This window comes from Python bivittatus, unplaced genomic scaffold, assembly GCF_059951505.1.
Source record: "Python bivittatus isolate LINGU-HERP-01145 unplaced genomic scaffold, Pbiv_v1 ctg000480_np1212, whole genome shotgun sequence".
NCBI lineage: Eukaryota > Metazoa > Chordata > Lepidosauria > Squamata > Pythonidae > Python > Python bivittatus.
This window is the reverse complement of record NW_028277075.1, coordinates 11,563,948-11,584,722: the sequence shown is the minus strand read 5'-3', so window position 1 is coordinate 11,584,722 and position 20,775 is coordinate 11,563,948. Positions and strand designations below refer to the sequence as shown.

Below are 20,775 nucleotides of genomic sequence, written 5' to 3'. Positions count from 1 at the left end.
CCCTTTGAAGGAGCAAGTGTATGACTTGGAGGTCCTCCTGGATTTGTGGCTGCTGCTGGAGCTCCAAATGGGACACTGTAGCCAAGTGTTACGGTGAGATTTGTGAGTATTGCCCTGGGTTCCAACAGGCTTCTTGGTCCATTCAAAATGCTGGTTTTAACCTATTAAGGCTTACATGGCTTGACTCCCAGAATTGCTCCAAGTAGAACTGTCCTAACCTGTTTGCTTCTCCCAGGAAATGATGTTCAAGATCCCTCCTATTCGTGAAGTTTGTAAGGGAGTGGCCAAGATGCAATGGCTCTCTGTGGTAGCTCCTTTCCACTGGAATAGCTTCCACCCAAAGGTGAGGTTGGTGGGTACTTTGCTTTTGTTCAGGAAGACTGTGAAAGCTGCGTTGTTTGAAAATGCTTTGGGGGTATGATGGTTGCCATGAGATTGCAGCTAGAACTGCTGATATAAAATGTCCTTTTTACCTTAAAAAGGATATCATAGAGTTAGAAAAGGTATCAAAATGCCAACCAAAATGTTTAGGGTCCTGGAACAGTTACCCTACAAGGAAACACTTGGCAACTGGAAATGTTTAGTGTGGCATTAAAGAGGGCCAGGAGAGATATAATAAAGTCAATAAAATCAGTCACAGCATAGATAAATACATATAGAGAGGAGGTTTCATCTTTCTCACGAGGTTAGAACCCAAGGTCACTCATTGAAAGTAAATACAGGAAGACTGAATCAACAGAAAGAAATCTATTTTCACAAAGCACATATATAAATTGTGGAATTCACTGTCAGGAATTGTGATAATGGCAACCAGTTTGGAGACCTTTATGGAGGATCAGGCTACTAATATTGATGGTTGTTTACCCTTTTCTGAGTGGAGTAGTCATGTAATAAATACTGGCTGCCCACCCATCCAGCTTGTGAGTTTTTCATATGGCACTAGGTTATGCAGAATACTAAACTAGGTGGACCCATATGTTATAGTCTGGTTTGCTGAAGTAAGGGCCCAATGGTATGTTACAAACCCAACAGAATGGAAAACCTCTTTGGCTTCTAAGGGTCAGTTGGAGACAACATATCATAATGCATTTGACAGGTTCCAAGAAAAAAAAATGCTGGAAGTTACTAGAGTCTGCCTGGTGGTAAACTATAGTTGAGGATTCTGGCATAAATGTTTCTACTAATGCTGTGATTTTAAAGTAGCATTGGTAGTAGAAATAGAGTCTTTAAGGTTTATTTGAAGAGGAATTTTCAAGAAGGATACCTAAGTGGTTAAAGCATTTGGAGATTACGAATTCCTGGCACATAAGTCCCTTTCTTTAATCTTACATTTAAAATGAGCAGCTTACTTCTGTTTCCTCTCTTGCATTTCTTTAGATCATCCAATGTCATTCCAGGACTGCCCAAGCCCTAAATATCTTTACATCAATTTCTTGCAAATACCTTATTTAATACTGCACAAAAAACTGATAAACAGGCCATGAAAATGCTGCAGGGGAACAACAAATCTGAAATGTACTATATTGAAATCCATTATCAAAGTGTTAAAGATCTGGACTGCATGTTAGATAGTGCTTTGAGAACACAGAAAAAAGGAAAGTGTAGTCATTAGAAAGTGAAGCAAAGTGTGGACTTACCTTAGTTTTGATAGAAAATGACAGTATTTGGCAACATAATTGGGCATGAGAGCATGTACTTCTCTTCTGGCTGCCAGAATATTGCCTGAACATTGACTTTATTTGAGTCCTTATGCCAGCCTCATTATGGCAGGTAGTGAAATCAGACTATGAATCATATGAAAAGATGAGAAGGTCAAAGCCATCATGATGGTTAGAATGTGTTGAACATTGCCCTTTCTTCTTGGCAGCTTGAGATGGAGAACAGTAGTTGATGTAAATGCATAGTGCATTCTTTATGCTGGGTCATAACTTCCTGCAGAGTTACAGTGAATGGCAGATGGTCTCGGCACAGACCTGAGTCTGGCATCCCCTGAAGAAACCCTCTATGCATGATAAACAAGCGAGGCACACAATGAATTATAGCCCTTTCAGTTGCAATTGGTTCCAGTAAGCGTGATCTATTTTGCATGCTAAAGGACTGCTAGAGAGTTCTTCAGCGCTAATGGACTACTAGAGAGTTCTTCAGCGTTTTACTGAAGCTTGCAAGGAAGAGTGGAAATCAAGAAAGAAAAGGGAATAAAAAGCTGCTCGACGTTAAAATGTCTTCTTTCTGTACCCCGGTATTTTTTATAACAAATGTCCCCTTTGCAATAACAGTGCCTATAAATTACAGGAAACATATACTTTGGGTGCCTTTTAGTTGAGCTCAGTGATACCAGCATATCACGCAGCATATTGTAACATTCTAGGAGTTATAGTTCAGTGGCAGAGCTATGGTTCACATGCAGAAAGTCCCAGCTTTATTCTCCCATATATCTAAGTAGGGCTGGGAAAACTAATAGCCATAGTAGTATGCTTTTTTCAAAAAGCAGTCATGACCATGCAGGTCCATTTTTTAAAAAAGGTAAAATCAAGATGCAGCCAACAGAAAGATAGACAGCTGCACAGTAGGGCAGGTTTTTGAGTATTTTGCACACATTCCTATTAGTTGGGTGGCCCACAACTGCTTTGGCAACTTGTGATTTTGTTTTAAGTATGGGAAGGACTGCTTTTTGTAATGGGCAAGTGGGATTTTAAAAAATCTCATCACCAATTTTTCAGGATATTTAACCAATTACTAATTTGATCTGTTAGATACAGCAGTTTTGATATAGCCACGTAAAAAGGTCCATCAAAATAGGGCATATACATTTATAATGGCAAGAGCTGCTACAATGAGAGCTTTGTGCTTATCTTCAGCAGGAGCAGAATTACAATCCGTGATGATTTACTATTATATTGTCATATGTCCAAGGATATCAGACTGTCAGCTCATTGTAAACAGGCTTCAGAAAGAAGGGAAGGAAAAGGACTTGGACAATAACTTTTATAGAAATGTAAATTTTATTTTAATAAAACATTAGATCAGCTGTTAAGTGATTAAATTATCTGTGGGATATGAATCAAAAAATGAACATGAGAAGTTTGAGAGGAATGCCTCTTGTTCAAACAAATTGTATATTTTAGCAAGTCCTTGACAGCTGGGTTTATGACAATTTTCTGCCAGCATTGTCTTAAATTGAGATAGATGGGAAATTGTTGCATGAACTGACGGCTGCCTGAAGGACTGATAAAGAGCCTTCTGTGGAGTTGTCAGAAGTGTTTTGCTGGCTACAGCAGGTTTCAACATTCTGCTGGTGTTTACAGGAGGACATTGCTAATGGCCTCGAAGAAAGACGAAGGCACCAATTAATGAACATTATTTGGTTGAAAGAATATTGTCACACAAAAACAATACCAGTAACTGAAGAAAATTAAAACATTATTGGAAGATTTTGATTAGACACAAAGGAGCTAAAACTTGGGGCAGGGATGGGGAAATCATCCTAGTATATTTCAAATGTAGTCACAGGAAGCCTCTTGACACAGTATACTCCTAAATATATGATGCAGCAAACCTGCCAGCGCCAGTGAGTTTGCGTAGCGTTCTTTTTGCTCGCCTTTGAATACAAACAAGCAGTGATACTTTTGATACTGAAAAAGAAATTTTCCTAGCTGGAAAGTGTTATTTCTAAACAGCTCCTTACTTCATGTCCAATAGAAATTCACCCAGGATACCAGCTTCTTGGCAGTATACCTTAAGAAAGCTCAAGAAACACCCTATCAAATTTGCTGGCTCAGTAAGGATGGAATGGGGAGACACGCTTTCCATCCTCCTTAGGCAGCACAGAAACCAAGAAGACTGATCAGCTATCCCTTTTCCACCAACTATTAGTTAAATTTAGTAGCACTATTAGATTTATATCAAGCTCACCTATTGGGGAATTCATGGGAAACATCCATGTAAGTTTCTTGCCAGCAATACTGTATCCAAGTTACCATTTTCCAGGATTCTAGAAGGATTCTTCCAGCAACTGTTCCCTCCTGTTATAAGTCAGAGTTGAATATGTGAAGGTGTAATGTCGTAATGCCTGTACTGTAGTAAGAAAGATTCAAGAAGCAAAATGTCCTTAATTGATCCCACTAACAATATTTGTGGACAGGTAGTCCTCAACTTACGACCACAATTGGGACCAGAACTTCCATCACTAAGCGATGTGGTTGTTAAGTGAGTCATGCCTGATTTTACGACTTTTTTTTGCCATGGTGTTAAGCAAATCACATGGTCATTAAGTGCATCTGGCTTCCCCCATTGACTTTGCTTGTCAGAAGCTCCCTGGGAAGGTCACAAATGGCGATCACATGGCCCAGGATGCTGGAACCATCATAAATACATGCCAGTTGCCAAGTGCCTGAATTCTGATCATATGACTGTGGGGGTCACTGCGATGGTCGTAAGTGTGAGGACCGGTCTTAAGTCACTTTTTTCAGTGCCGTTGTAACTTTGAATGGTCGCTAAACAAATGGTTGTAAGTGAAGGACTACCTGTACTGAATAGTTCCTCACCGGGTGGCAGGTTCTAGAAAGCTCAGCAATTTCAGGCCAGATTAGTATAGTTGAATATGAGATTAATTTTGGAAGACCAGGATTATAGGCTAGTTTGGAAAGTTGAAAAAATATCCTGAAAGAAGGCAATGGCAAATCATTGTCAAGAAAACTGCATGAGTCACTGATGTAAAGTCACCCAAATCAAGCTCAACTCAAAGATGACTTAGGTTACTATTTTTGAAATATATTTCCAAAATATTGAGAAACTCCCCCACCTCAAAGTAATATAACTTTGTTATCCTGTTGCTATAGCACAGAGAAGCAGAGAATGTGGAAGCATAAATATTTATTCTTTAAGGTTTTTTAAAATTTCTCTTGCAAAATATGGCTCAGGCATCACATACATACGTACTTCTGTTTGCTAAACAGGATGTCAAGGCAGATTTCAATTTTAATGATAAAGCCTATGCTTTAACCTTCAGATAAAAGTTTCAGTGGTACTACTAGAAAGGATTCCTGCATCCTTAAAGAGCTACCACTTAGATGGACTTCTGGACCGATCCTTGTATTTGACTGGAGCAACCAGTCTGAAAAGTAAAAATGTATAAATTGATCAGAAGATTCTTTAGGACTGAACAAATGTGTGGCATCATTGCAAACCCCGTATCAGCTTTGCAAAGGAAGTCCTAATCAACTAAAGAATATGCTTCCATCGGCAGATGGACACACAAAAAAACCCTACAGAGTGTCTTTCTTTAGATAATTATTTAGGACAGGAATGGCTCCATGTTGCAAGAAGCATTCCTGTGACTGCCATTATCACTTGTGTTTTTCTCATCAATATGGGACCATCAACAGAAAAGGTCAGAAATGGCAGGTTATTAAAGATCATTTTCTAAAAAGTGAAGTTGTTGACAAAAGCAACTTATGACATTTCTGAGTTAGGTTACAAGGGGCTCAGTTTGGGCTTTAGATGCACTCATCCATCAGATCACAGACATTTAAAACCTATGACAAGCTATCTAATTTAGTAGCACATGTATTACATACAAAAGATCCCAATTTCAATCATCATTATTTCCAGAAAGGGCATGAAAAATCCTGTCTGAAATTTTAGGATAGTTGCTGCTAATCACTGTTGGTGATACTTGGTTAGTGCAATGGCTTAACTTGGTATAAGGCACCTTCCTCTGTTCCTGGCATGTCAGAACAACCTTTCTCAGCTTATGCCTTTCAGGCATATGAACTTCTATTTCCCCAGTCCCCAGCCAGCATGGCAAACAGGAATGATGAGAACTGTAATTCAATACACCTGATGTTGGGGAAAAGTTGCCACAGCGCCTCTTTCATGCCTTTGGGGAAAATGTTCTGTTTTTTGTTGATGATAAAAAAGGAACAAGTAGCTTTTCTATTAAGGGCCATACTTTTACCCCTCTTTTTGGTGACTGAAAATAGCACAGGGCAAGGCAAAGATCTAAGGACACTGCTGGAAGGGGCCAGACTTAAATTTCTGATCTGTATTTTCCCCATTCGGTTGGGATGGATATTAAGCACTGTAAGTACATGAAACCTATTAGAGGTTTAACACACCTATTGTATTGATATTATCCACAGAGCAATGCCTTTCTAGGCCAATGGTTTTTTAAAAATAGTTTCAAGCTTTTGTGTTCTCCAGAACATGTCATTAGGCTAATCTAAGGAGAGAGAGAGTGAGGGGAGGGGGCATTGTACCAACTGCATTCTTGAATAGGGTGAAAAACGAAAAGCATTTTAGATATATCTGGGAGAGCCTATTGTTGTGGAATTAGTGTTAAATTACAGCAGAAGCACTTTGGGAGGACATAGAGAAGTGAATTGCAAGTAAAAAAAAAACTGAGGCCACCATTTTTGCAAATACAACCTCTAGTAGCCAGAATCCCACATTATTCCCATCTTATACAATACGTACTGATCCCTTTTTAGTGCATAGCAACCCAGAGGTCAACTCTGCAGTTTTTATATTTACAAAGCTGCTAATTCTCAGTAAATCAAAGCCAAATTAGATGGTCATATCAAGTGATGTCCTGGTCCCAGCAAAAGACAATATTAAGTCCCCATGCCCATATTATTCAGTAGTTTATAGTCAAATTTTGGAATGTGGTCTTGGAAGGCTGAGGACCACTCAAAGGGACTTACCATTCACATAGGGCCTGCAGACTATGGTCTGCCCATCTCAGAGAGTTTTACGTTCATCAAATAGGGGTACCAAGGACATGAAATGCAATGAATGGAGAAGAAATGAAAGATGAGATCATGTCCCATCAGGACTTGTACAATATGCAAAGAAACTATGCAGCACAGCTACATCAACCTAGTCTCATTAATTAGTGTTTGCAAGCTATACCTAGGAGAGTCACTCATTGTGATGTCAATGTCCCATCAGTGCTGTGCTCAGCTGTATTCTGATTTAAGCCTCAGGTGTGCTTCCTGCATTAATATCAGCAAGTTTTCTAAACATATCCCTCAATTACTCACCCAAAAGAAGCATATTAATTGAGAGGAGGAGGAAAAGAAAGGAAAAGATGAGTGTGGAGTGGCACATTTCTTATATTTGTGATAGCTTCTGACTGCTTTGACAAAATATGATTGCCACGAACAAAGCTTCTTTTTGGTAGGAGATGCAATCCTGCTGGCCTAAGAAAGATCCGATTTATGCTAAAAAGAGGGATCCTCTGGGGAGGGAATCCATGGTAGAGCAGAGATAATGCTGAGCATATCACACATGGATCTGCAAAGCAGACTGGACATTTCTTGTGCTAAAATGTATTTTGTTTAAATTGGGTTTTATTGTCCAACATCAGGCTTTCAAGATATAAAAAATCAAACTCGATTCAAAGTGAAGCTGCTTTGAAGCAGATAAAATTTGCTGAAAGCAGCCACGATCCATTCTCATTTACCATCCATCTCTGTAAGCCAGCAGAAGGCATTGGTATTCTCATCCACAGCACTGGAACGTTCAGTGCTTGCATCTAACACTAGATCATAGCACAAGAAAAGCTAAACGTACATGCCAAGGGAAAAGTTATTAAAAATGAATGATACCAAACATGGATTGCAATCAGATGAGAGCTTGCAATTGTGTACTTTTCAATTTCTTGGGGGGATCACAGTGTATCCAGCAATGTCCCTTATGACCAGCAATTTATTAAAACTGAAGATGGTGTGTTGAAGCTCATATTAGATCAAAGAAGGTACAGGAAGCTACATCAGTAAATGTTGCATCTTAGACTTAGGAGAGTCTAGTATTCCAGTCTAATATTTGATTCATCATAGCGGGGTATAATAAAATGAATGTTGGACCAAGTGGTTTTTGCTAAGAATCTATCACAGGATAATTTTCTTGTCAGGTAAATATCTAATGTTCACTTTCATATACTATTTGCACCTGTATAGATCAGATTTTAGACTGCTTAGCCTCATGATCTGTATGCAGTACGAAACTGCATGATCTCATGATCTGTGGACAATATGGAAAATTAAATGCAAATTAGCTAATCTTGTACATTTCAGAAGTGACGTTCATACTGGGAACATGCTGTGGGCTTCATGGGAAACGGAAAAAGTGAAAGAACAACAGCAGCTTATTTCAACCAAATTAAACACAACATGACATATGAACTGAAGACTTCAGAACTATGGATGCAATTTTGAAAGTAGTGTACAGAAAAAGACAAAGCAAATCTTTGCTACTGTTATCTGAAAGAACTCCGATTAGAATTATATTAATTATCATATTAGGGTTTCTGTAGTTCTATTCACAATCTATCAAGAGCTTTATATATCATAAGTGGGCAACTTGTAGCCTATGGGCCATATACTGTCCTGCTGAAATTTGCCCTGCAATTTCCCAAAAGTTTGTTCTCCTGCGACAGATAGGAACTTCTGTTTATTTACTATACTTAGAGTATATAAGGATGCATTTGAGGCTTACTTTATTGATGGAGGTGAGGATATAACTGAATTATGAGAAGCCCAGGAATCTGTAGATGAATTATTTAAAAGGCAAGAAATCAGTAAAGGAGAAGACATTCACACGTAGCACCTTGTCACTAAGTAAATGCAAGAACATATTACTGTACCTCCTTCATAAAATTCTATCAAAATCCTCTTCCCCTTCGAGAGACATTTCAAAAGCAAATTCTCTTTCATCAGAACGGTAGGAAAAAAGGTAGGAATTTTCTCCTGAATATGGTATAGACTGCCACAGGGTGCTTTTTGCTGGGAATGCCCTCCAGTCGTGATAGTGTGATGCCAACAGTCACAACTGTTCGGCAACCTGCAGGAACCCAACAATCTGAAGCAGGATTGTTGAGAGTAAGGTGAAATTGTGTTGCACTATTTTTCCTCACAGCAACCCTGCTCAAAATTATTGGGTTCCTGCCAGCAGTAGAAATAAGTGCACCCTTTGGGGGCTAAAAATTTGCTCATCCTGCTTTAATAATCAGACTTCTCACAGTTTGTTGCTTCTCTGATGCTACATAGACAAAATTATTTTTATAGTCCTGGGAAAAATTGCACCACACACCCTTGTGCCTGGTTATCATAGGGATAGGAATTATCCTTCCCACACCATTTTATCGTTATTAAATAGGGAGACATAGAAGACATCATGAGTACTTGCAGTTTTATCCACAGTGTACAAAGTAAGTGCTAAATCCACAACAACAAAACAGCTACAGTATTGGGTGTCCATATTTATTCTCTTAACAAATTTTAGAAGGTTCTCTTTTGTTTATCATTGACCCTAGGATGGTTTCAGATTACCTGCCAGAGTTGGCTCTCTTTCTTCCTTTGTGGGTGGTTCCAACTGGTGTGAAGGAGGAGGAGAAATTAACCTCTTGGATATTCCAGTGTGAGGTGCCCCAGGACTTGGCCTGTTCTACATTTTACTGATTTGTTTGTTTACAGTGCAAGAAGAGAGGATGAAATGAACACCAGATGCAGCATTAATATGAAAGAAGGTGTTGCTAATGCAGGATCAGGCCAACAGGAAGATTAGGGAGTTGAGAAGTCTATGGTGGAGGAGGTTGGCTAATTCATCTGTCTGAAGGTACTCATTCAACAGAGCTAGGAAAGAATGCCTACTAATAGTGATAGAGTCAACTGCCCCTGTGAAGAGTTTCTGGATCTGACAGAGACTAAATTGCTTTGAGAATTGGGATACTATGTGCTGTTGTTTAGAGGTTCACTAGTTAAATTGGCCAATTTCCAGTTGGGAATAAAATCTTTATTCTCACTGATAAAAATGTTTCTTGGCAGAGGCAAAATGCTTACTGCCAAGACTTCTCTGCTAATGGTGAAAAACTAAAATGAGGTGCAGAATTCTTGATGAGGCCCAAAGATAAAGTTCCTGAAAGTGCTGGCATCTCAGTGGAGAGCAGTCAAAAGTTTTCCTTTACTGTCATAAATTCTCCAGCTGCATTTTAAAAATACATACCCTGCAATCTTACTTGGCTCTTTCTCAGACCTAGTTGAAAACAATTAAAATTGGGGGTGGAGGGGAGGGAGGAGTTATGCCCATTCCTGCAAAACTATGAAGTCGTGAGAAAAGATGTAGTTACTATACAGTACCTTCTTGCTTCACTGACCTCTTTTCCTAGCTGCAATGAAGGAAAATTGGAATCCAGTTTCTATGCTGTAGAATGAAGGATAAATAAGGGCCCTGCTTCTGCTGCTGCAAGACAGGCCATGGAGAGACTGACATAGGACAATCCTCTATAAAGCCAGAATGTTCAAATTTAGAGCAATATGTTGAACTCCAGTAGAAAGAAACATGTCCTATGTTACTAAAAATATGTATTGTATTTCTAACCTTCTTTCCTCAGAGCTCAGTGTATTAGGGCTGTGCATGTTTTGAGAATGGTCCGCTCAGTGTGATTCCTGACACAGCAGCATGCAGAAGCCTGAAAAAGATCAGGCTGCTCTAATGAATACTAAAAGAGGTGTTGTGCTTTGTAAGAAAGACCAGATGAAGAATAGAAAAGAGACATGGCAAGGCAAAGACAAAAGACTAGCAGGCAAAGCAGATAACAACAAGACCTGACAACGGCTAAGAGCAGGAAAGTTGAAGAAGAGACAGAGGGGCTAGTTCTGGCTGCACAAGACCAAACCTTTAGAAGAAATGCATACAAAGCCAGAACTGAGAAGACAGCAACAGAGAGCAAATGCTGTCTCTGCAAAGATGCAGAAGAAACAGTGGATCACCTAGTTTGCTGCAAGAAGATCACACAGACTGACTACCAACAACAGCATGACAAAGTAGCAACAATGGTGCATTGGAATATCTGCAAGAATTGCCATTTGCCTCTAAACAAGAACTGATGGGACCACAAAACAGACAGAGTAATAGAAAATGAAGAAGCTAAAGTGCTCTGGGACTTTAGAATCCAAACAGACAAGCACCTGTCACCCAACACTCCACACTTAACAATTGTTGATAAGAAAGACAAAAAAGTCTGGATAGTGGACATTGCAATAGCTGGAGACAGCAGGATAGAAGAGAAAGAACTGGAGAAAATCACAAAATATAAAGACCTGCAAATAGAAGTAGAACGACTATGGCAAAAGAAAGCAAAGATAGTACCAAAAGTTATAGGCATTTTAGGTGCAATCCCAAAACATCTAGAGCATCACTTGAACACCATTGGCATTGACAAAATCACCATCAGTCAATTGCAAAAGGCAGCTTTACTTGGAACAGCTTATATCCTGCGACGATAACTTTAACACCATCAAAGAACAACATCTGCCTATCCCAGGTCCTTGGGAAGGACTTGATAGATGGATAAAAATGCCAAATCCAGTCTAAACATCTGGCTGGCTACAACCAACCATAATTATTCTTTCACTGCCCATTATTATCTTCACAGAGATTCTAAACAGTCAGTGGCACCCAGTGATCATCAGGACTGAGTGGAAACTAGAATCCAGATCTCTCCACCCCTATTCCAATATTAGTAATGGCTACACCATTGGTTTGATGTCATTTTCTGGTTGTAATCTAAATGGTAGTCTGAATTTGGATTCATCAAGGGGTTGCATTATGTGTCCATTATTGGAAGATGCTTTGGGGAACTGGATTAGTACAAATGGGTAAGAGACTGGGCAAAGTCATAATGAAGTTCATTAATTCTGAATTAATGGGTTGTGTGAGTCCAGTCATTGTGGTTTGTAAACAGTAATTTATGGCTTAGTATATGTGAACCCAGGCCTTGGAAAAAGTATTCAGATGCCAAGATGTGTCTATATGCACAAAGATCAGAGAAGTACAGCTTTCCCTGTGACCCTTTTATGGGAGCAAAAATTGGACTTTGAAGAAGCAGGATAGAAAGAGTATTGATGCTTTTGAAATCTGGTGTTAGAGAAGACTCCTGAGAATACCATAGACTATGGTATTCACCACAGCCAAGAAAACAAACAAATACATCATTGAACAAATCAACCTAGGGTTCTCACTTGAGGCAAAAATGACCAGTCTCAAATTCTCACAGTTTGGACACATTATACAAAGACGTATCTCTCTGGAGAAGTCTATAATGCTGGGAAAGGTGGGAGGAAAGAGAAGACGACCAATGGTAAGGTGGGTGGATTCAATTACAAAGGAGATGGGTACACCATTGGAAGATCTGAAGAAACAGTTTGGGTACAGACTGTAATGGAGAAAATCTATGTGGTTGCTAAGAGTCAGCACTGACTTGATGGCACATAATCAAGCAGTCAATATGTGAACCCATTTCTGATATCTTAACAAACCATTGTTAAAAAAATCATAGCTTAATGTCTTGTGTGAACCCAACCATGTGGAAAAATTGGAGGTGAATCTTCATTCTAGTCTGTTTTCTGAAGTCTTTCAATGAAGCGGCAATAGCAGCAGTAGCTGCAGGGTTTCCCTGGAGCTGCTGCATCTGCTTAGTTATAAAGTGTTCATCTCACTCTACCTCAACTCTGCAGCCAACCTATTGTCTATTTCCATTTTAAAACAAATCTACTATCTCACTATAGTAGATTGTGAAAGTCTCACAGTGAAGACTTTATAAAGGTGGATCAGGTCGGACCTGAAAGATCTTTGCCTCCTTTCTAGGAGACAACGAATAGCCATAATTACTAGTAACCATTGATAGCCTTATCTTCCATGAATTTGTATAATTTCAACTTAAAACCATCCAAGTTGATTGATAACCTGCAGCTTCTGAAAATGAATTCTACAGGTTAACAATGAGCTGCTCCAGAATCCTAGGAAAAGAAGCAGCTGCTTTAAAGAGTTGTAGACAGGTACTCTATTTGCATTTTGGAACCACCTTCTGAAGTTGAATTTGATGTGCTGCAGATCCCTGTTGTGTAGAGAAGGGCAATTCTGTATTATTCTGAATTGCTGAGCCTTTTCATTCACTGCATTGCAATATTTTGAGAGACAGAAAGGAAAATGCTTCCTATTTACTTCCTCCACTCCTTGCATAATTTGATATACATCTATCATGTCCTCCATTATTCATTTTCGTTCTAAAGAGTATTCTTTCTCCCATAATAGAGTTACTTGACCATTTTGGTGTTCTTTTTCTGCATCTTTCTTGAGATGTGGAACTCAGAACCATATATAGTAATTTAGGTGTGGACTGGACTTCAACTGGTATAAAGGCATTATAATAGTAACATTAAGTTCATCATGGAACAGGTTGATGGCATTGATTATTGGAACTCAGTCTGTAAAAATAGTGAAACCATTTTCATGGACAGCAAATCTTTAATTGGAATGCAAACAACACACTGAATTATAGGAGAGATAATCAATTCAATTTCTATTTGTTCACTAGAGGTCTCTGTTGCTCTATATTATCCTCTAGTTTGATTTCCAAAGAAGTTCTGAGTAAGGATAGTTTTGTTTTGGAGATCTGGAATTCAGATCTGCCTGACTCAACCAAATATTGACATTAGTCTGTGGAAAACTCTTTGTAAGTACCCTCTCAATAACTGGCTTCCTTATTAACAATGCAGTTTCTCAGCGTTATACCGTGTTATACAGCATAATCAAGGTATAATTATGAGGGGCTTTTAATGGTCAATAGTCCTAAAGCTTTTGACAGTATTTGAAAAAGAAATTTATAGAGTCTGGCTGGATGTTCCTCCAAATCGCAATCTGATGCATTGGGAATGTGCCAGAGCCTTTTATGCATTGTCTGCCTGTAGTCAAAAGTGGTGCAGTGGACTCTTCCATTTAATTTTTTACCATTTTTTTGAGCTGTTTGTTTAGAAGAAAACCAAGTTCAACATTTATCTGGATTTAAATTAATCTCAGCAAATTTCTCTCTGTTTCCGGTTTTCTGGGATACCAGATTTTACTGGTCTGTGGTAAGGCTCGAGAATTCTTCCTCCTCAAATATAAATATGGATGCTAGAGAAAGAAACTATTTTGTCTCTGGCCCATGAAAACCTAACATGTAACCCATGCCAAGAATGGTTATAGACATAGGCAGTTTTTTTTTTTTAGCTCTGAAGAGAATGTAATTTTTTTAAATTAAGGTTTTGAATAGCTAAGGACTGAAGACTTGACAACATGGCACTGATGTCACCCATGGTAGCAGGGTAGACTTTGGGGCCCATCTTCCTCATTTGGGACAGGGTTATGTTTAGCAGTATTTAAAAAGAAAAAGAAATAGAAATAGATGGGAGACCCAGTTTGTTGAGCATTGGTGGGTGAGGGATTCAGTCTTGAGGGACGTATCAGAGTTTCCAAAAAGAGATTCAGGGCTGTCTGTGGCCTACAAACTCTAGCTTGCCCACCCTGATCTAGCACTAGTACCGTAATATCTGGCTTCTACCTTTAGGACAAAGGCAACAGACTTGCTGTTGAGAGATACCCAGGGGGTAGAATGAGACAGTTGTCTCAAGCAACAGATTCTGAGTATCTTCAAAGGACAGCAAATTCTTAGTTAATTAACCGAAGTTAGTTAATTTGTCATTCTTATAGTTTTATGGTCAAGAGCAAGGTGGGGGCAGGAGCACCATATAATTTGGCTGGCTTTTGGTACTCTGCACCTTGACTTGGGAGGCATCTGTTGCTGCTGCTCACACATTAAAACGTCTGGACCAGCCTGTGGGATCCTGATAGTTATGCTGCCCTTCACAAGCCTTATTGTTGTGCTGTTTTAATGAAATGGGATTAAATTAAGAGCTCCAGGACCAGGTTTATGCATTTGGAAAATTCACAACAGCAAAGGGTTTAGTTCTAGGGTTTAAAAAAAAAATTCAAAGATGAAAGTCCCTGAACTGAAGTGGTAGGAACAGTTCTACTGTGCATGAAATAAAACTGGTGTACAGCAAGGGAACACAGAAATTCTTGTAATTTTTCTTTAAAAAATAGAAGTTACAAAACTGTTCAGTTTTAATGAAAGTTGCATGTATTGTTTCTAATGGTGCCACACATAGTAACTCACAGGTGCCTATTATACAGTACTTGTGCAATCACATGCCACACAGCACTCACTAGTGCAATCCAGGCAGTTGCTTAGCACAAAGAATACAACTTCTGGAACTGCAAAATGCTGTATGTTGAACACTTAGAAAATACCACATTCCCACAACAACAGCATAGGCTCAGCAAATGATTTCTGGATGATACAGACAAAAGAGTAACAGCTGCAAATTTACTGAATAAAAACTGGTAATAAGTAAGCCCATATTAAACCAGAATAGAGTTATTCAACATACTGTAGACCCATTCACTTCAGAATTTCAAGCTGGAGATCATACAACCGGTTTGAAAGCCAGAATTCCAGTCTGATAGCAACTCAGCTAGCTGGCAGGAAGGCAGCCCACCAACCATGTATGATGGCATACAAAGGACTTAATGAGTCTCCTATTCTAGATGCCTGTAGGGACTCGAAGCATACAGCCACCCATAGTATCTTTTACATGCACAGGAACATCTGCTGGGTGGCTTTCAAAAGAGATCCAGTGTGGTTTCTTATGCTAGTTAACATAAAAGAACAGTTTGATAATCTGATGTTATTACCTCGATAAAAGCAGCCAGACTAAGGCAAGAGGAATTTACTACAGATGCAAATTGGAACACAATTTATAACATTAGTCTGTATGGTTTGTGAGCCTAATTAGCAAAACAAACAAGATAAAGCCAACAAAATAACTGTACAGGTGCGTAATCTTTGAAGTGTGAAACTGAAATCAATTTAGTTCAGTAACAAATTGTTGCTAAGAGAAAGCAAACTAAATCCTGACCCTAATGCCTTGTTTATACAGTATGCTTTTACTTATTAAATGAATGTACCTACCAAAGTGCCTTGGACTGACTGAACAGCCACAACAGAGGAAGCTACCATTTTTTTATTATGAGATCCACTCTTAATAGCTGCAACCATTTCCTGCTTTTTCCTCCTTCCAGTCGCAAAAATTTAGATGCACCACAGGTCTTAACTGATGTCAACTGCACATATCTTCCTTTTAAAATCAATATGGCTTTCCTTTACATTGTGTATGCTCATCAGTCACATGGTTCAAGCACTGGCAGAAAGCACATGCAAGCCTTGTGCTAAATCATAACTTGGGTTATCAAGTTTTGGCTGCTGCTGCTGCTGCTTTTGAATTTGCACTTCCTGGTCCTCATCTAACACCTTACTCACTACATCATGCTGACTTTCTTGTGGCTTAGTGAACTCAGTCTATTGCTCTGTGATTTCCATGTTCCTGATTTGTGCTTACCCTTCCTGCTGTGGCCTATTAAGTCCATATGTTTTTCCTGCCTATGGATAAAAACTTTTCCAGAAACTAAGAATCCTGTGATTTTCAGTTCTTGAAAGAACATTCCCATAGGAGGCCCTTTATTTCTCAAAGTAAACATTCTAGACCTTCCTAAACAAGCATTCTTGCTCTGCAATCTTCACCACCACACCTTACCAAAGTGGTATAATCCAGAAGTCCACCTCAGTCCTGCTTCATATTGCTGGTTTGGCATCCTAAGCCTAACACCCTGACTCTCCTGAAGTGGTACACAAGGATATGTTAACTTCATTTACACATATTTGTCATGCTGGTAAAGTATCTTTAACTTAAGTTGAAACTGCACTGCATTACTTTGCCAAGAGCACTGTCCTCATAAAAAGCTAGTTGCTGAGGTTGGAATAAGATTGGCCAGCTGCTCCTAGCAAATGTGGAACAGCTTGTGTTTGTGAACTGTATGCTGATTGCATGCATTATTCGTTATTGTGTGCAAACCTCCCCAGATATTCCTGCCACCACTTATCTCTGAAGTCCATGACATACGTTTGATCCCTTGGAGAGCATCATGCCTGCTTGCAGATTATCCTGGTTTCTTTGTCCTACAGAACTCCTCCACTACATTCATTGGAGCACCTTTAAACTGAGTGGTTCAAAGGTCTCCATAGCCAAGTTTCTTCATACTTATTTTATACTATCATCGCAGTCAGTAAAAACCCACAAGTCACATTGCTATTCCACTTGTCCCAGGGATCAAAAACTTTGTCTGTTGCCTCTGATCCATTTGTCCAAGCATGTATTGTTTCAACCAAGGGCAGTTGCCCTAAGAGACTACAGCTGCTGGTGCCTAGCTGGTATTGTTTTTTGTTGGCAAAAGTAAGGATGAAATCATGCATGTACAGCTAGCCAGGTGAGTCAGGCAAAGGTTTAACTTAAGCTGAGCCACCAAATACTACAGCAGCTGGACTTGAAAGAAATGTGAATTATGGAACATCTCTCTCCCTAGGACCGCTCTTCCCGTATCTTCATGGGAAGACCCTGGAAATCATCTTTCACAAGTTCAAATTTTGTAATCTAAGACATTGGACACACAGAGCCAATTTGTTCTAATATTATTATAGCACATATATATCCAATATATGTCTGCTGAACAGTCTTAATTAACAGGAATCTGAGTAAATTCTTGTGTATTTCAACACATGAGTGAAGTTGTTGATGATAAAGCTATGCAGATATTGAGCAAAGTATAATGGAAATTAGATAGTACACATAGGTTCCATTGCAATTAATAGACAGTTATGTCCAGCTGATTTCACTCTTTGAGAACCCAACCCTGGACATGATTTGACTGGTATATAATGAATTGTTTCAGTGCTCTTGAAATGCTCATACTTTATGTGCTGTGGTCCAATTCGTGTCATTTAAAACAGAACTAGGGATTAATGTGATAATACAAGAGGTACAATCTAAAAGAAAAAGGATAAGAATCTGCACAAATATTGGGTTCTTGTTTGTTACTTCTGTTACTTCTTAAGATTCTGGTACAACCAGTACCACTGTCCTAACCTTCTTCATTAAAAGACAAATAAAAGTGATTTGGGAAGGGATTATGGAGATATATTTTTTCTTCTAATAAATCTGAAATAACAGCCAAACATCACTATCTGCAGGGGAGAGGTGGGGAAATGATGTTGCGTGTATCATATTATTGCACAAAAGACGTGAATGATGTACTTGTGTCATTTTGTATCATGTTGACTAGCACATCATTTGAACAATTATATCATAATCATGACTTCTTCCAGATACCAATGCTGTCAAATTATATTTTTCACCATCTCTGACCAGATTGAATGCTTATAGCAGGTAATTTTGTTGCTTTTGCTATTCCTATTATTGTTTTACGCATAAGGCTTTTATTGTTAGCAATTATTATTAATTGATCTGACTTACTTGTTACTTGCCTAATCTTTTATGCATCTTAGCATCAACCTTTTTTTAAAAAAAAAAATGAGCAAATGAATAGTCAGAAATTGGTGGCATATATTTATTTTTAGAAATATATACATTCCACTCAAGCGGAAAGCTTTTTTTCCCCTTTTGTATAACTAGGCTCCTTTTTCGGCTACCTTTTAATTTATTCTCTATTTTTTTTGATACCCATTGTTCTGTCTATTTCTTCCCTCAGATGACAGGGACTATTGCTATAATTGTCTATGCATATCCAGAATGCATTGCTCCTGAGTAACAGTAATAATGCTGTATATTTAAGGAACATACCAGCTACAACTTATTTTTAGATTTATTCTGCTGTCAAGTCGAAAAACATACATCTTATTTTGGAATCGACATATTTTCATGTATCTCTTGGAATCTCTGAAACATGTTCCACAAATCCAAAGGCTGGAGAATAAAATATTTTTTTTCAGAGTAAAGGAGGAAGAAATTCTCTTGTTTGCTAGAAGTTCTGGGGAATAATGTACTTGTGATCCTAGAAATAGGACCTACTGAACCCATTGGAATTAGGATGACTGCGTATGCATCATTATGGAGAGGAACGAGGACAAAAGAGGCTGCAGATCTGCATAACATTTATGTATGCTAATATATATGCCAGGGGTGAGCAATCTGTGGCCACAGGGTTGCATGTAGGTCTCTATGCCACCTTTCTTTTGCAGACCTGCAGTTCCTTTTAACTGTCATTGCTGAAAGTTGGTTGCCATTTTGAGTCAGAAACACATTTAAATTGTAGTGTAGGTCATAAAATAGGCTTCAAATAGCACTGAGATACATACATACCCATCACACTATTCCCTTTGGGGTGAGTAGTATTATACAAGTGAGCCAGTTTGGTGTAGGCTAGAAACTGGGAGACTGAGTTCTAGTCTTGCCTTAGGTACAAAACCAGCTGGGTGAACTTGGGCCAGTCACTCTCTCTCAACCCTAGGAAGCAGGAAATGGCAAACCATTTCTGAAAATCTTGCCAGGAAAACTGCAGGCAGTTGCCCGGAGTCAACATTGACTCAAAGGCACAAAAAAGAAAAAGAAAACTATACAAAATGCAGAAAAGGAGTAAGAAATAGTAAGCTAAATGAATTAAAGACAGGATATAAGAAAAAGAAAAGAAAATATAGATAAATCTAATTCATACCAACTCCATTCACTATTCTTGTCCATACTATGTTGTCCTTGAAACCATCTTTGCTTCCACTACATCCATACATGAATTCACGCATTGCCCTTTGTTCTCTAAAGTAATCACTAGTCCATAAAGTAATCACTAATTCCATAAGTTCCATAGTCTTTCCTTTCTCTCAACCCATCCACTCATCCTTCATACATTTGTTTTTCGATTCAGTCCTAATTCATTCTCTGTAACTGATCAAACTATGTCAACGTTCTTCCTTCATACTACTGGCCACTCACTTTTGAAATCAATCCTTATTCATTCAAAACCCATTCATTCTTAACTCTGTTGCTTCTTGTTTTACCAAACACACCTCTTAAGTACTCAATTCCTGTTAAATTTAATTTAGTTCTATGTAATTTTCTCCTTAAGCTTCTCAATGTTCACTTCCACATATCAAAGTGGATAGAAGTACGCTTGCATTCAAAACCATTTTTTGCTTCTTTCAACAAACGTTCATTCCGCACAGCAGATCATTTATTACCCATTTAATTTCTATCAGCCTTGGAATGTCTCAAATTCCTCTAACCATTAACTCATCTTTAGTACTAAATATTCTACCAAAATACACGCATATATCTACTTTTTCTGGTTTTTCAGCATTAATATATAACTTGCAATTGTTCATTCCATTTCCCCACAAACCTTTGTCTTTGAAATGGTAATTTTTATATCTATACTTCTTGTTGCATCTAACACTTGCTGTCAATCATTCATGTTCTCAGCAAACAGCACAGTACTTTCTGATATAAAAGTACATGCGTATTCATGTTCTCAATCAATGCACTTCTAATGTCACCATAAGCACTCCTTATAACATTGATCTGTAAATACATTAAGCAACCAAATGTCAGGTTCGGTCAGCACGAGGTTTCAGGGAAGCACGGGGCTGCAGGGAAGCTCGCAGCCAGACCACGCGGAATCCACCGGCGGTAGCTAGCGGGGAAAAGAGGAACCGAAAGCGCCGCTAATTAACGAGCCACCTGCGGCCAGCTAAACAGGAAAACCGCAGCGGAAGCTTTTAACTATGAACTGATAACGGCGCGAGCATGCAAGGAACGGGGCCGCAGGGCAGCGAAACAAGATCGCAACGCAGCACAGAACCCGCGGGTCTGCACGTAGCAGGGAGGGACCAACCCAGCCGGAGGGGGACTGGCAATCAAGGACAATGGACTCTGACCGACCCTGCCATCATGAACGATCAAGGGGGACATTGGGGGCCTAATAGTCCACAGCTGCAACGCGATCACGAGGCGGGAAAAAGCGCGGGAAGGGGGGAATATAACAAGTGATGCA

The 20,775-nt window shown here is 39.0% G+C and overlaps 1 protein-coding gene across 5 annotated transcripts in view; it reads right to left on the bottom strand.

The window, feature by feature from the left end:
* Positions 1 to 20,775, bottom strand: part of SYNDIG1L (synapse differentiation inducing 1 like) — a 50,996-nt gene that overhangs the window by 16,581 nt on the left and 13,640 nt on the right. For 2 of the 5 annotated variants that reach the window (XM_025170820.2, XM_088145334.1), the window contains exons 2-3: positions 3,913 to 4,022; positions 219 to 473 (exon numbers count right to left, since the gene is read on the bottom strand). The exons of 1 other annotated variant lie outside the window; for it this stretch is intronic. The gene's annotated coding sequence lies outside the window, so the exon portion shown is untranslated. The remainder of the gene's footprint in view (positions 1 to 218; positions 474 to 3,912; positions 4,023 to 20,775) is intronic. 2 more of the 5 variants (XM_088145333.1, XM_007434661.4) reach the window with 2 other exon arrangements.